Raw genomic sequence first — 18,158 nt, 5'->3', positions numbered from 1 at the left:
GATATTCATATTCATATTACCGACATTGTCATGTCAGGTAGGGTACTTGCATAACTACTTTGTTGTTTAACGCCGCACTCGGCAATAATCAAGCTTTACGACGGCGGTATGTAAATAATCGAGTCTTGACCAGTCAGTCCAGTGATTGACATCATGAACATCAATCCACGCAAGTGGGATATAATGACATGCATCGACCAAGTCAGCGAGCCTGAGCACCCGATCCCGTTAGTCGCCTCTTACGACAAGCATAGTCGCCCCTAACGACAAGCATAGTCGCCCTTCACGGCAAGCATGGGTTGCTGAAGACCTATTCTATCCCGGATCTTCACGGGACCACATGACTACTCTTATGGTGTATAATGCATAACGTAAAATAATACCAGATATTCGGTTTAGTGTCATTAACGTAAAGAATATACATAGTGAACGAAATTATAAGCATATCTGAAAAGGTGGGTTTATTACATAAGTTCTTCTTTTGGGGGCGGTAAAGAAGCCAAGTGGTGAAAGCGTTCGCTCATCACGCCAATGCCGGGGTTTGTTTCCTCGCATGGGTACAATGTGTGAATCCGATTTCTGGTGTCCATCGCCGTGATATTGTTGAAACACGGTTAAAAAACAAATATTATTATAATATAATTAGAACTGGGATTGTGAATTGTGTTTTTGTCCTTTCTCTGTAACTAGAGGCTGGTTCACGGATTCCTACATAGGCAATACAAATAGAATCACATACTAGTGCTTATTTGGTCCCCGGTGTTAAGGGCTAGTGGCCTGTCTGTATCTGATATAGTTGTATTATACGGTGTTGTCAGTAGTGTCTGTAGACGGTGTTGTCAGTATGGCTGTATACGGAGATCACCGTCGTGCTGACGTAGTTTTGTCAGTAGTGTCAGTAAACAATTCATGCTCAAAATTATTTCAATGACAAGAAAAAAAGCAGTATTCCCTTAAAAGGTTATAATATCAAAATCTTGAAAAGAATTTGAGGATCAAAAAGGGTTTGGTGGTTAAAGACAAAGGTTCATTTGAGTGTCCTTGCTTTCTTTTCATGCCAGCGGTTTCATATGAAGTTAACGATGAAAGCTTTATAGCACACCCTGTAGAACACCAAATATGATATTGATTTCCAATAAGAAAGACCTTGCAAAAGTGCCTCACGCACTCGTTATCAATTACTTCCATCATCTACGAGTTGTGCTTATTGACAAGGTGGTTACAGAGCCTTCAATAGATGTTTACAGAAGAAGAGAACAATGAGAAGAAGTTTACACTTGGGAGATCAAAGACGTAAGTCTTTGAATGTGTATAGGCAATACACATGGATGTTTTGTGTGTTCGAAAACACTCATTAAATAGTTATCCGGCGCAATGTTATTGTAAAAGTCGATAAAGGCTCAATGACCGCTGTACATCATTTTGTCCTTGTTTGTCTGACAGACGTCTATAGCTTCGAGTCACACTACATCTGAAGACTGCGGACATGTTGGCTTCATTTGTGAAGAACCGTGCACCTCAAATCATATTTGACGCTGATGTGTTCAGTCATGTAATGCACCTGCGTTATGGTTGATGGTGTTGCCTCGTGGACGAAGCATTTGCTCGTCATCCCTTATTAAGATTCGGATTCGATCACCCTGTGAGCACTTCCACCCACTGAAGCTGCTTGTATATTGAAAATGACGTCAAATGGTAATGTGGAGGTAATCCTCAGAAGGATTTCTATACTGATAATGACGTTTTATTTTAAAGGTAACCCTTAGAAGGATATATATATATTGATAATGAGTTCTTTTTTATAGGCAACCCCTAAAAGGATTAATATAATGATAATGACGTCTTATTTTAAAGGTAACACTTAGAAGGATATATATATTGATAATGAGTTCTTTTTTATAGGCAACCCTTAGAAGGATTAATATACTGATAATGACGTCTTATTTTAAAGGTAACCCCTAGAAGGATTTATATATTGATAATGACGTCTTATTTTATAGGTAACCCTTAGAAGGATTTATATATTGATAATGACGTCTTTTTATAGGTAACCCTTAGACGGATTTATATATTGATAATGACGTCTTTTTATAGGTAACCCTTAGACGGATTTATATATTGATAATGACGTCTTATTTCAAAGGTAACCCTTAAAAGGATATATATATATATATATTGATAATGAGTTGTTTTTTATAGGCAACCCCTAGAAGGATTAATATACTGATAATGACGTCTTATGTTGAAAGTAACCCTAAGAAGGATTTATATATTGATAATAACGTCTTATTTTAAAGGTAACCCCTAGAAGGATTTATATATTGATAATGACGTCTTATTTTAAAGGTAACCCCTTTAAATGATTTATATACTGATAATGACGTCTTATTTTAAAGGTAACCCTTAGAATGATTTATACATTGATAATGACGTCTTATTTTAAAGGTAACCCTTAGAAGGATTTATATATTGATAATGGCGTTTGTTTACATTTAACCCTTAGAAGGATTTATATATTGATTTCACGTCTTTTTTATAGGTAACCCTTGGAAAGATTTATATTGATATGACGTATTTTGTTAAAGGTAACCCTTAGAAGGATTTACATATTGATGTAATATTTATTTATTTATCGATGACTAAACTAGTCTTCACGTGGCTTTAAGACAATCTTGTAAGACGTATATTTTGCATACAATGCCTTTTCTTGAAGATCAAAGGCAGTTGGTGTAAAACCTAGGCAACTAAATATTTATTTAAAAAGACGCAAAATATGATCGTGGCACTTGTGGCTGGGCATGTTAGCTTGTCAAACATACGAAGTTGAACTATGCTTCGCAGCGCTGCTTTGATGGCTCGTACACCCGAGATATCTCCCCAAGCGCCTAGTATCACCAGAATGATTCGAGGGTCAACATTATCTGAAGTGTTATTTCTTGTGAATCCGTTGGATAGCCGTTGTATAATATTTGAAGAGATGGTTGTTTTTGTAGAACACGGTCATCTGATCACGAAGGAAACTAACTTTTCTATTCAAATAATACCAACTCATAATATGTGTACAGTTTGTCACGTTTAGGACAAGTCCACTTCAATTGTTCTTTGTCTTCTTAAAGTTCTTTGAAGAATGTTTCAGAGTTGTGTGTAATCAGTACGCTGTCTGCATTTGCCAGACAATTCATACAGAGAAGACGTCCTTCCTTGTGAATACGTGCAGTCAGTACCGCCTGTACCCTCATTCAACTTGGTAAAGAGTGTCCCAAAGCAGATTGTGTTTGATCATAACTCAGTCTAAATCATAAGCCATGATTCGGGGCAACATCAAACAGCGGGGCATTTACTCCAGCCAAAAACTCGATTGAACCGACAGCATAATTTTTAAAAATTACTCCATCTTCAGATTTTCATATTGAGAAAATCAACCATAAATATTTCCATCGATCCAAGCTTTTGTGAAAACTGTGCAAATTGGACACGAGTTGAAAAAGTGACCAAGAATCAGAGATTCTGGAATATTGAAGGATTATTCATTAACAAGAAGCAACGAGAAAAGTGGCCGAAATTAAGGCAAATGATCTTGTGTATTAATGTAGTTTCTGTGTAGAAAGAATTGGTTTTAGCGCTTGTCTTGACCTGTGTTAACTTCTGGGAAAGGAAATTTACATCGAAGATTCGTACAGCAATCAATGTCAGTGAGTTTACGTGTGACAGAAATTAGGTTCTTCTGCCAATGCCAATTATACGATAGTCAGTATAATCTTGGCAATAACGATTGCTATTTTAGCGCTTCTTCTGAGCGAAACATTTGAAATGCCAATGAGTATATTTCGTCATAACGTATCAAATACTAGAGGCTATTTTCAACTTTAACGGTAGAATGATTTTAATAGATTTTATGTACATAGGAATTCTTTGATCAGTTAAGGAGAAAGCTTCCTACGCAGAACAAAAAAACCCATTATGTAGATATATACGTGTCTGGGAGTCTAATCCTGGCCGACTAACTCCCGATGTGGCAGTAGGTATTATTATTTTGAACAAGGATTATTTTCGTATATATAATACGTCAAGGCCAGAGAATAGTCAGTCTCGATTGTCTGCCATAAACAGAACCCTTTGGGCATTAAAGGCGCATTAGAGGTGAAAATTGTATGTATGGATTACTAAAAATCAGTGATGACACCGGAGATAGGGAGAGAGAGAGAGCTACGTGAAATATAATAATTCGAACTGAGATAATTTGTTTTGGACGGCCGCCGAGTTCTCAATGGTAACAGTTACCAATCGGTCCTTTTAAACCATAGAAACATGCGAGTCGACTTTACCGCTTGGCCGATCTGTTGATGCCTATTTAGGAGTCGGCATCCTCGGTTATTCAGGGTATCATATCTCCATTCTAATTTCATAAATACCCTGGATCCATTCGCCCAGATAGTTCAGTGTTGAGTTCGGTTTGGATGGCACCCTTACAACAGCTATCCAATCTAGATACCCTGTTCTTTCAGGATTGACACGTCAGCACTGTTGTCGTTTTCTTGCGTACCCCTTCAAATTAATTCGTTCGTTCGTTCGGGAATGCCTGATAGCATAATAATTTCACTCACCGTTTCTTACTAATCAGAAAACATTTTTACTTCCTAAAAGATAATTTATCACTATATTCAGATTCTTTAAAATGTATAAGAACTCGCTCGTACGAGACAATTTTGAAATAAGATTTATGGAGAACTTTCGCCAAGAAGTGTAATTTTGTTTGGTGGTTGAGTTTAAGCTCATGGGCGGGAGACATTCTGTGCAAAGCTGGAGATAAGAGTGATTGCGATGGTGGGGAAGTGAAGCTTTGTTTACGGATGGGTTTATTATGACAATAGAGCGGAGATACAATATTGGAAATCTCTGAAAAGAAACGAACAATTTTGTGTCTTTCATTTTCTTTATTTCATCCTGCATGTCCAACGGATACTTTTTCTTGTTGTTTCTTAACCTGAGGCAAAATTATTTATTACTGTATTTTCTGGAACAAAATATATTTTTTCAAAATATTACCTGAACCAACCTCCCCCTCAGCCAGAATATCAAGCAGTTGGTCCAAATTGGACAACGGCACATCTGGTTAAAGAGGCTCGGAGCAGGATGACGATGTAACATCTCCACCATATTGACTGTGGGTGGTACCTTCTTGGACAAGCAGTACAAACATCATGAATTGCCAAGTACACTAAATCATGAAGTTGATTCCACGACGATAACAATATGTGCCACTCCTACACCCTGAGGGGGCACGGGTGGCCCAGTCGTCTAAGGCGCCGCGATTCGCTGTGCAGAGTTGCGTCCCTTGGGCACGCCAGAAACCTATGATTGTGGTTCGAATCCCGGTTCGCCCCGATTATGTTTCTAGGTTTGTCAGCACCATACCCGTGCTCGTGGGTTTCACTGAAGTGGTAAACGTCCGAGACCTGCATCACTTCGGGCCTTCCTCCCACATTCAGCTGGCACGCCGTGATATAACTGGAATAATGTTAAAAGCGGCGTTAAACCCAACTCACTAACTCCTACACCCTGATCTGGCTGTATCAGCAATGTCAGAGCCAACGAAGGAATGAATTCAGGGACGTGGTTGAAATGTCTCCAGAACTAAAACCATTCATATTTCCAGGATGCTTCCGAATAACCAATCGACTGAAACATACATAACACATTGTTGTTCCCAAATTTGATTATTTTAATATATGAAATCCATACAAGATGTTACACAATCCGATAACCAAATTGTACGTTTGACCCCATCAGCTAGTTGACAAGTTAAAAATGACAGCAAGACGGTCGATATTTCAAGTTATACAGATGTGTTTTCAGTCTTACAATACCTACATTGACAGTGAAAGATTGAAAATGACAGGTGTGTCTCACGTGTGTGACCACGTGATCTGAATAAAGCTCAGGACAGCTCGTGTTACTAATCTCCTTGCTCTGTAAGCCCTCAATCGCGACAACTTGTCTCAGCTTTTCGTTTTGATGCGGAATGCTTGTCATCTGTTCATGGATGAAATGGAAGCTCTCTGGTCTTCACTGTTCCTTTGGAAGGGGACACGAACTCCTCTCACACACTCCGCCTGAGCATATTAGTTTTGTGTGATTTCCAATTCTGGTATTATAATTGTTATTCTAAACAGAAAGCCGAAAGAAGAGACATTTTCGCGTGTCCATAATTATATAATCCCTGCATCCAAGCCGTTGTTTTTTGCAATTGCGCGTCTCATTTTGAACCTATTTGACATTTGTTGCCCACGGGAAATGAAATGGAAAAAGGTAAAGTTACGTAAAACTTTATAACGTTATTATGAAATTCATTTTTTACATTTTAAATGAATGACAACTGTCCCTTTTTCTTTGACTGAAAAAGACTGGCTGTATAGTTCGCAACTCCAATATTATAACTCTTTTACAGCCGAATATGACTGGTGATTTGATTTATATGTATTATATGGTATTTACGGCTCGAATTTCCTCCTGTTGAGTATAGAGCCAATTACATTAGGACGTGGTTTAGATTGAGTTGATAAACAAAGTTGCATACAACATTTCTTACCCCTTAATCTTATGCATAACAATACAATAGGAAATGAAAAATTCAACATTACTGGCGAGATAAACACTGAGCACGACATGCGAACATGGACATGTGTTTAAATTTAATTTTTAAATATTTTGTTTTAAAGGACAATGGGTAGTCTCATGGCGAAAGCGAGGATCGCCAGAGTTCAACTCTGAGCTCGAGTACAATATTTGGAAACCAAATCTCGCCGCCGTCTTATTTCTTAAATACTGCTATAAGCATTTATACACATACTCACCTGTATCTAAGAGGTTATCGGTTATAAAAGCTCTTTAATAAAAGTGAATGACCACTGTACACTTCTAGCTTACATAAGATGGAACGGGTGCCCAGACGCCTAAGACGCCGCAATTCGCTGTGAAGAGTTGCGACCCTTGGGCACTCCAGAAACTAATTATGTTGGGTTCGAATCCCGGTTCGCCTTGATTATGTTACCAGGTTTATCAGCACCATACCCGTACTTGTGGGTTTCACCAAAGTGCTCAACATCGAAGACCTGCATCACTTCCGGCATTCCTCCATCATCTCACGATAGAGTAGCCAATCACGGACCTGGAATTCGATCTCACACATATGTTTGATAGCAGTTATCTCAAATGGGTTTCTCACCCACAGGTATGTAAGATAGTGGAATTATCGCTGAGCTTTGATTTTCAAATATAACAGTATATTCACATCTTCCAGGAACAAGGGAGTTTACTGACTATAAAAGTCCAGTAACCACCCTTGCCGAACTAGGCTGGAATTTCCAGGCTCAGACGAAGCGCCACAAGTGGCTATTACGAGTTATGTCCCTTCTATGTCCTCAGGGTCCACCTCTAATATCACTTGCATCTGCTTCAAACCAACTGGCAGCGCCCAGTCAAGACGATATGATGGATACTCAAGATCTGTATTGTAAGAAAACGGGCCTTACCTCGCGAAGTGCATCAAATCAAGTGAGCACCATCATTAAAAACATGAAAAGATTTGTAAAATAACTGTCGACTCCAAGTTGGCGTTACACATGTTTTGCAAACCCTGCAGTCGACCGAATTCTGCAGGTTAAAATCCATGTTGTTTGCGAACCGGACGTCTAGTTCCACACGCGATTTGATTGGACTATGCATAGACTCGTTAGTCCAGCCAAAATGTAACTCCGGAATTCCCGCCTGTTGCAGCAAGGGTGGAAACTGGACTTTTACAGTCAGTTAATGCCCTTGCCTCGTTGAGATGTACTATCCACAACTAACTCTTCCTTGTTATCAACTGTCCTTTTGAAGAAATATTTGGGCGAAGGCCTCAAGACGCCCCTCCCCCTCCCCTCTCCCATCTTTAGCAAATAATTTCTCCGCAAAACGCCAGGACATATCAGTTGTATGACACAGCCATTGCTTACACCTTAACATTTACTGTCTCACACAATCGATATCTCACTACCTTTCAAGAATGTAAGTGTGGTCCCAATAAATCAATGTCCGTTAAAACTATCTCTTAAACCTACATCTAATTGATCAAGACACATTCCAGATGGGATGCAGTGTCTCTCAGTAAATGGAGCAGTGTAGAATGCCATTTCTTTGACACGCTTTATGTCATGACCCGGTACCAGTGATCACGACAATCAGGCACACCGTTATTGAAGAGGATGTACCCTGTAAGTACCGATGTCGCCCTCCTCTGAATCGACGAATGGATTAATTGATTGAGTGGGGGAGGCTGCGAGATGGGAATAGATGGATTGGCGGGCGGATGAAGAAGGAACCGATGGATTTAATGATCAGTGGTTATTTGGTTCTATATAGATTATCGGATTACCACTAATTGATAAGGACGACTGAAATGTGGAATTGATAACCACATGTAACACATTTTTCTCCCAACTTCGGAAAGCAGCATGTGTAATGATTCACTGCCATTTGACCACATTTACCTATTTAATTGCCATGGGGAACTCATCCTTGAAGTCCAAAGGCTAAAATAAAGAAACCCAAAATGTTTTTTCCCGTTGTTCCTGTTAGATGCATTATGACATGTGTATGTCAAACAAGGAATATGTGGACATATTTTTTGTAATAAGAACCCATTTTGTGTGAGTGACCATGGCCAATGACACTGGTAGGTACACTATGCTCGACCACTTGGTGTCACCGCTCACTTTCAATGATCCAATCACATCATTTTCAATGATCCATTCACATCATTTTCAATGATCCATTCACATCATTTTTAACTACCACTTTGCTTTTTACTCCTGGAATCTGCTGACCCTGTTAAACGAGACTGGTCATTCTGATAATTCCCATGACAAATGTGAATTAAACTGACAATAAACGACCTCAAGTTATCCCGAGAAAGTAAACACGTAATTCTCTCATTAAAGGTAATTATCGAGTGTTCATTCCACGCGCTGCTTAAAACCAAAACGATGGTTACATTACCATGATATTTTTAGCATCACTTTTTTTACACGTCTGTCTGAACTGTTAGGTGCAATACGAGTGTCGCGTGCAGATGTATTTAGGTCACGTGTCCTTTTAGTTCTTATAGCCTTTTGGTTATCGCTCGATACCTTCCTTTAATAACGCCTATGGTCAAGATGTCTGCTTCTCCTTAATACTGTAATGTTTCCAGACCGTTGAAACCTAAACTGACCACTGTAAGTGTGTCTTGCAATAAGGGGGCGGTCGGGTAGCCTAGTGGTTAAAGCGTTCGCTCGTCACGCCTAAGACCCGGGTTCGATTTCAAACATGGGTACAATGTGTGAAGCCCATTTCTGGTGTCCCCCGCCGTGATATTCCTGGAATATTGCTAAAAGCGGCGTAAAACCATACTCACTCACTCACTCACTCTTGCAATAAGCTTTTTCATAAAAGTTTTGTTTGATTTTTGTGGCATCTAATGTTTTTGCAGACCTTAGATGCTATATGACGGTTATATTGTCTGGTCCTATGAACAATCATAAAATTTGGAAAATTTCGGAAAAGTCTCAAGAGTGGGTCATACTGGAATGGGGAGTATTCGTATTATAAACATGAAAGGTGTTATCTATTCAAAATCCATATAGTTTTAACCTTTTACTAAATATTTTATGTTTGTTTGTTTGTTTGTTGTTTAACGCCGCACTCAGCAATATTCCAACTGTATAAGCTGTCTGTAAATAATCGAGTCTGGACCAGACAATCCAGTCATTGACATCATGAGCATCAATCCACGCAATTGGGATCGATGACATTCATCAACCAAGTCAGCGAGTCTGACTACCCGATCCCGTTTGTCGCCTCTTACGACAAGCATAGTCGCCTTTTACAGCAAGCATGGGTTGCTGAAGACCTATTCTACCCCGGACCTTCACAGGTCTAGCTAAATATTTTAAGGAATCCTTCCAAAATATAAGAGTAATTCCAGGAATGTTATGGACTGTTTAATTCCCCTAGAAAATTACAGGTGTTACATTTGAAAAGTTTGTTTTTGTTAATTCAGTGGTGAATTTAGCTGCTTATATACAACCAGCTGCCGTGGGCCTTCATGCATATCATGGCTGACGTTCGTTATTTGTTAAACACAAGCAAAGCCTTTGAAAATTGTCGTTATCACTAGCAGGAAATACTACGCACTCATTCTCGTCCTCAAGATACATGGCTTGTGTTATTGGCGGGGAATATGATACACGATTAATTAGACAGCTGAAAGAGAACGACGATGTCTGGGCGAGAGGTATTGTCGTCAGTGTGAATACCTCCCTCTGGTTATTACAAACTGTCTTCCTGAAAACAAATAGCAGTTAACGGTGAACATATACAAACAGAAACCCAATACTTCGCCGACATCAACTGACACACGACTCAATGGCCACTGTCTAGCTGTCTACATCGGTTGTGAGTCATCACATAGCAGTGAATGTCTAGCTGTCTACATCGGTTGTGAGTCACCACATAGTGGTGAATGTCTAGCTGTCTACGTCGGTTGTGAGTCACCACATTATAGTGAATGTCTAGCTGTCTACATCGGTTGTGAATCACCACATTAGAGTGAATGTCTAGCTGTCTACATCGGTTGTGAGTCACCACATAGCAGTGAATGTCTAGCTGTCTACATCGGTTATGAGTCATCATATAGCAGTGAATGTCTAGCTGTCTACGTCGGTTGTGAGTCATCACATAGCAGTGAATGTCTAGCTGTCTACGTCGGTTGTGAGTCATCACATAGCAGTGGATGTCTAGCTGTCTACATCGGTTGTGAGTCACCACATGGCAGTGGATGTCTAGCTGTCTACGTCGGTTGTGAGTCATCACATGGCAGTGAATGTCTAGCTGTCTACATCGGTTGTGAGTCACCACATGGCAGTGGATGTCTAGCTGTCTACATCGGTTGTGAGTCACCACATGGCAGTGGATGTCTAGCTGTCTACGTCGGTTGTGAGTCATCACATGGCAGTGAATGTCTAGCTGTCTACATCGGTTGTGAGTCACCACATGGCAGTGAATGTCTAGCTGTCTACATCGGTTGTGAGTCACCACATTATAGTGAATGTCTAGCTGTGTACGTCGGTTGTGAGTCACCGCATTATAGTGAATGTCTAGCTGTCTACGTCGGTTGTGAGTCACCACATTATAATGAATGTCTAGCTGTCTACGTCGGTTGTGAGTCACCACATGGTAGTGAATGTCTAGTTGTCTACGTCGGTTGTGAGTCACCACATGGTAGTGAATGTCTAGCTGTCTACGTCGGTTGTGAGTCACCACATTATAATGAATGTCTAGCTGTCTACATCGGTTGTGAGTCACCACATGGTAGTGAATGTCTAGCTGTCTACGTCGGTTGTGAGTCACCACATTATAGTGAATGTCTAGCTGTCTACATCGGTTGTGAGTCACCACATAGTGGTGAATGTCTAGCTGTCTACGTCGGTTATGAGTCACCACATAGTAGTGAATGTCTAGCTGTCTGCATCAGTTGTGAATCACCACACAACGCCCGTCACATAGTTGTGAATGTCTAGTTGTCTACATCAGTTGTGACTCGCCAGATAACGCCCACCACATAGTGATGAATGTCTACATCAGTTGTGACTCGCCACATAACGCCCACCACACAGTGATGAATGTGTAGCTGTCTACATCAGCTGTGACTCACCACACAACGCCCACCACACAACGCCCGTCACATAGTTGTGAATGTCTAGCTGTCTACACCAGATGTGACTCACCACACAACGCATTGTGATGAATGGCAAGCTGTCTACACTAGATGTGACTCACCACACAACGCATAGTGGTGAATGTCGAGCTGTCAACATCAGATGTGACTCGCCACACAACGCCCGTCACATAGTGGTGAATGTCTAGCTGTCTACGACAGGTGTGACTCGCCACATAACGCCCACCAGATAGTGGTGAATGTCTAGCTGTCTAAATCATATGTGACTCCCCACATAACGCCCACCACATAGTGGTGAATGTCTAGCTGTCTACATCATATGTGACTCACCACATCACGCCTGTCACATAGTGGTGAATGTCTAGCTGTCTACATCATATGTGACTCACCACATCACGCCTGTCACATAGTGGTGAATGTCTAGCTGTCTAAATCATATGTGACTCCCCACATAACGCCCACCACATAGTGGTGAATGTCTAGCTGTCTACATCATATGTGACTCACCACATCACGCCTGTCACATAGTGGTGAATGTCTAGCTGTCTAAATCATATGTGACTCACCACATAACGCCCACCACATAGTGGTGAATGTCAAACTGTCTACATCAGTTGTGACTCACCACATAACGCCCACCACATAGTGATGAATGTCTAGCTGTCTACACCAGGTGTGACTCGCCACCCAACGCCCACCACATAGTGATGAATGTCAAACTGTCTACACCAGTTGTGACTCACCACATAACGCCCACCACACAGTGATGAATGTGTAGCTGTCTACATCAGCTGTGACTCACCACACAACGCCCACCACACAACGCCCGTCACATACCGGCTGACTGTCTAGGGACTACACACTTCGGCACAACAGAATATGACGAATCATGGGCCAGTAAACTTGTTCATACGTGCATCATTTCAAACTTTTCGCTTTGTCAGTAAAGACCTGTTCAAGGTAAAGTAATATTGAATCCTGTTCAGTAATTTTTTCACTTAATGAAGTTCACCTTCTTAACAGACAGTTTCTGCCACAGGGACTTATATCTTCAAAGTTACAGACACATGGCGATAATGAAGCGAGAGTAACGTGTCAGCCTTTAAACAAAAAGGTTAGGTCACGACAGTGCGTCGACTTTGTCATGGCATAGAATAACTTGCTGGTGAATATTTGTTTTATATACTGTCACCAGTGATGCGTTTCCGAACGGTTGCTATGGTAATAGGTATTCAAGAATTGACGTCATGGTCTGTCTAGCTCATGGATAAAACTGGAAGTGTTCTGACACTGTTGTCATTGGCCATTGATGCATCAAATGAGGTTTTATACTGTATATCGTAGATGTCTGGGTCGATTAATGTATATATGATGGATCACGCAACATCCTCAACTGTTGGAAAACATAAATGAAGTTACTTCATCATGAACGCTAGTTTCATGTAATGCCGGGGGCACGGAGGCTTAGTGGTGCCAGAGACAGATATTACACTCACTCACTCACTCACTCACTCACTCACTCACTCACTCACTCACTCACTCACCCACCCACCAACTCACTCACTCACCCACCAACCCACCCACCCACTCACTCACTCACTCACTCACTCACTCACTCACTCACTCACTCACTCACTCACTCACTCAATCACTCAATCACTCACTCAATCACTCACCTACACTGAGCCTTATCTGTGTTATATTATAAGGACGCCTGTCACCTCAACATTGTTTTATTTGTTTCACAAGTTTCTTCAAAGGTTAAACAATCAACTGGACAATGGACAATTTATCGACGCCGGTCGATCTGACACTTTACCTGAGATACTGAAAAACAAACCGCTCGATATTACAGTTGAACTGCGTATGAATTGAGTTATTGCGATTTCAATCTTCCCCATACCTAATACCGATTAATCTATTGACTTAATAAACTTGAAATTGATTGCCGCTGACTGACAAACAGGGCATTTAATCAATACCGGTCTTTGTTCGTCAGTTGTAGCATCTGGATTGTATCTACATTCCCCATCAGCTGTCACCCCACCTGTTGCATATTTCCCATCGAGTTTATCATCTACCTTATCTTGTTATACCATCGTAGTACGTGCAACCTTGTGTATGACAAAACTCTGGCTACGAGGTAGGTACATATATTAAATACTCTATGGATTCAATTGTTCAAATATATTGTTCGTATGTGCAATGTATTGTACTTATCATCTTTTAGTACATGTATATATGTATATAGATTTGACAATTACCGACACCGTTAAACAATGCTGGTGGCTGTCACAACCACGCTTAACGCGGAAGTTGGTGAGAATCACTGTCTAAATTTATGTTATATGACATTGTTTCCGACATTTGCAGAGAATCTGAAATGATAATATACTCCAACGTGTCAAAATTAAAATGCATCACTTTATTGATGCAAACAAGTGACATTGTCCGCATTAATTTCCTCAATGCATTTTTTCATGATTTGAAGTATATTCCTTTGTTTGTGTATTGCGATGTGGAAATGCATCAGTTATGTTTACGGCATGTGTGCATTAAGCGACTTATTGCATCAAGTGCTGTGAAAACGATTCTTTTTCACATGCAGTGCCACCAACCAAAATATGTGCCCAAGAGTCACAGGTCCATACAAGCAATCTAAATGCGAACAGCAATAATATATTAATGAAACCCCACATGTGCATACAGACTTCCGGGCAGTAGAAAGTACGTACGCATCCACGATTGATGGTGCTAAAAAAGAAGGCAAACACGAAATGGTTAGTCGATGGTGATGTATTTGTTGTTTTTTCATAGTTGTATTTTGGACCTTAAGTTTGCAAGGTTTCGGTGACTGTTTTCAGCCTAATACGTTTTGATAAGGTTTGTAATTTTGGAGTAAAATACAAATGTCAAGTGAATCATTTTTTTGTCAGCAGTTTACACGTGTCTGTGCCACAGATAGCTTATATCATGGGACCGGATTCACAAGCGTGAGGTTTACTGAATTGCGAGCCCTGATAATATACGGGGACACGGGTGGCCCTGTTGTCTAAGGCGCCGCGATTCGCTATGCAGAGTTGCGTCCCTTGGGTACGCTAGAATCCCGGGTTCGAATCCCGGTTCGCCCCGATTATGTTTCTAGGTTTGTCAGCACCATACCCGTGCTCGTGGGTTTCACCGAAGTGGTAAACGTCTGAGATCTGCATCCCTTCGGGCTTTCCTCTCACATTATGCTGACACGCCGTGATATAAGTGGAATACTGTTAAAAGCGGCGTAAACCCAACTCACTCACCTGAAAATATACTGGATATGCTCACCCCTCCATAAAATCTAAAATTAATATAACTGTCCTCGAAATAACACATTCACCTATAATTGAGCGAGTTTGGGATAGCTCAGTTTTGAACAATATTCTGTTCTGCTAGATGGAAGGGAAAATGAGATAAAGCCCATTTCATAATTAAACGAAAAGTTCGTTTTACGATTCCGACTACAACATGTGTTTAAGAATCACAATCAGATAGTGATCGTACCAGGTGAGCGCGACAACAATTATGTACACATTTGGTACACATTTGGTACAAATTTTGACCCCAATGGGTTTGTTCACCACTTCAGTTCACTTCACACTCAAGAGCACGGGTGAGGAACTGACAAAACCTTGAAAAATAATCAGGGCGAATCTGGGATTCGAACCCACGATTTCTGACACGCCTAAGGGACAGAACTCTGCACAAAAAATTGATCAGCTTTGGAGTGAGTGAGTGAGTGAGTGAGTGAGTGAGTGAGTGAGTGAGTGAGTGAGTGAGGTTTAACGCCGCTTTTAACATTATCTCAGTTATATCGCGGCGTGTAAGCTTAATGTGGGAGGAAAGCCCGAAGTAATGCAGGTCTCAGACGTTTACCACTTCGGTGAAACCCACGAGCACGGGTATGGTGCTGACAAACCTAGAAACATAATCGGGGCGAACCGGGATTCGAACCCACAATCATAGGTTTCTGGCGTTTCAGAGGGACGCAACTCTCCACAGCGAATCGCGGCGCCTTTGACGACTGGGCCACCCGTGCCCCCGATCCGCTTTGGAAGCAAGGCCACTCGTGCCCCTAAACCTGGATTTAAGATGTTCATAGCCCTTTCATTTGTGTATCCGATAAGAGGCAGTTGCTCTTAGCAAATAAACTACCGTATCAGTTACTCCGTAATTTCACATACATGCTGCGTCTCCTCAGGCGCGCCTCCATTGTCATACGTCACACAGAGAAACATGCAACGACACGAATGTACAAAGCGAAACTCTATCAACATTAATATCGTTTAGTCGTCGCGGCAAACTTCAGAGATGAGGAGGATGATTGAAGCACGTTACCCTTTGGCATTAGTTTCCAGTAGTGACTACCTGCAGGCGTGCGAAATCACATCAGTGTCGACACGTGTTGATAAAGTGTCACCTTGTTCTCGTACCTCCTCTGTCCTAAACATTCACATCCTCAGGGAACAGATCCTAATGGAACAGGATTACGCAACACTTTAGCCACTCAGGAATCGATTATGTTCCTTTGTTGATGAGGCTGATCATCCTAAGGGGTGAAGACGTATGCTACTGTAAGAAGGGTCTCGCCGTGGACAGCACGGGCAGGACGTGTACACACACCCCACACACACACACACATTCCCCCCCCCCCCCCCACACCTTCCCCCGCCATCTTCCCCTTCTCCTTCATGCCCTGTATGTAATCGGTTATGACAACGTCCGTAACGCCTTGATTTATCACCACTACACCTCCGTTTATGTAGGTTATGTGACTGCCAGTGTGTCGAACACGAAGTACATTTCCTCACAGAATGTGAATACTACTCTGATCTACGATATGACTATTCTCATTTGTTTCCTCCAATACATACTTGTCTAAGAAGTTTAACCCCAGAAGATCAATTTATATATGTTATGCAGAATGACAGTCTAGCTATTCCCCTAGCCGCAGTTGTTACTGCTATGTATAAAGGTAGAAACATTCAACTTGCATTGTAAATGGTGCACTTCTGATTCATAAGTAATTGTTATTCTTCCTTATGGGATTTAACCACATGTTTATAAAAGACTAAATATATTCAGTTTTAATGTTATTCTTCCTTAAAGGATTCCTCAACAGTTACAAAAGATATTAACGATGGGACATTTTCAAATAAGTATTTATAAAATAGTTCTGTTACCACACGTTCGTATATATTTTGCATTTGTATCTCACTAAACGATACTAGTATAATCTCTTTACATAAAACTGAGTTATTTTTTATCTCTCGAGTCTCATAGGCCAACTGGCCGGGTGGTATATTTATATTGTGTCATATACTTTGAATGTATGTCTTTTATACTGCGTGACACGCAAATGAAATATTATCTTATGTTTATCTTATCTTACCTTTATCAATTAAATTATTTTATTACAATGTATTTCATTTTCATGTAGTTTGTTTGACAAGTATAATGTGGCGCTGGTGCAGTGACAGACAAACATTCTTTATTAAGTCAAATCATAAATGATCTGTAAGTAACCAAAAGCATATAGTGAGTGAGTGAGGATAGTTTTATGCCGCTTTTTGCAATATTCCAGCAATATCACGGCGGGGGACACCAGAAATGGGCTTCACACATTGTACCCATGTAAGGAATCGAACCCGGGTCTTCGGCGTGACGAGCGAACGCTTTAACCACAAGGCTACCCGACCGCCCTCAAAAGCAGATAACAAATATAGACATACAATGCCCTTCTAGGTAGATGCTAGTGAATAGTAACGGTTATAAAATGCTTTGATTGATGTATAACCTGCAACTATGTACAAATTGTATCCAAAAGCTAAAGTCAGCACGACCATGTGATCTCCTTCAAGCAAACAGTTCATCATTAAACAATAAACTGATGATGACAGTGATGTGATGATTGCACTGTAGTTATTATGATGACAATGCTGGGATGATGACACGGAAGTGATGGTGACAATGTAGTGATGGTGACAATGTAGTGATGGTGACACTGTAGTGATTATGATAATGTGGTGTTGATGACAATGTAGCTAATATGACATTGTAGTCATAATGACAACGTACCAATTATCAAATGTAGCATTGATGACAATGGGGTGTTGAGGGCGCTGTGGTAATGATGACTGTGTAGTGCTGATGACAATTTGGTGTTGATGACAATGTGGTGCTGATGACAATGTGGTGTTGATGACAATGTGATTTGATGACAATGTGGTGTTGATGACAATGTGGTGTTGATGACAATGAAGTGCTGATGACAATGTGGTGTTGATGACAATGTAGTGTTGACGACAATGTGGTGTTGATGACAATGTGGTGCTGATGACAATGTGGTGTTGATGACAATGTGGTTTGA

General features: G+C 40.8%; 1 protein-coding gene across 5 annotated transcripts in view; it reads left to right on the top strand.

The window, feature by feature from the left end:
• Nucleotides 1-18,158, top strand: part of LOC124117344 (cyclic nucleotide-gated channel rod photoreceptor subunit alpha-like) — a 130,575-nt gene that overhangs the window by 66,169 nt on the left and 46,248 nt on the right. The window contains exon 1 of one of the 5 annotated variants that reach the window (XM_046479163.2): nucleotides 13,792-13,898. The exons of the other annotated variants lie outside the window; for them this stretch is intronic. The gene's annotated coding sequence lies outside the window, so the exon portion shown is untranslated. Of the gene's footprint in view, nucleotides 1-13,791; nucleotides 13,899-18,158 lie in introns of those variants that run through there. 5 annotated transcript variants of the gene reach the window in all.

This window comes from Haliotis rufescens, unplaced genomic scaffold, assembly GCF_023055435.1.
Source record: "Haliotis rufescens isolate VD_foot unplaced genomic scaffold, xgHalRufe1.0.p SCAF_21, whole genome shotgun sequence".
NCBI lineage: Eukaryota > Metazoa > Mollusca > Gastropoda > Lepetellida > Haliotidae > Haliotis > Haliotis rufescens.
This window is presented reverse-complemented; position numbering and strand designations above follow the sequence as displayed.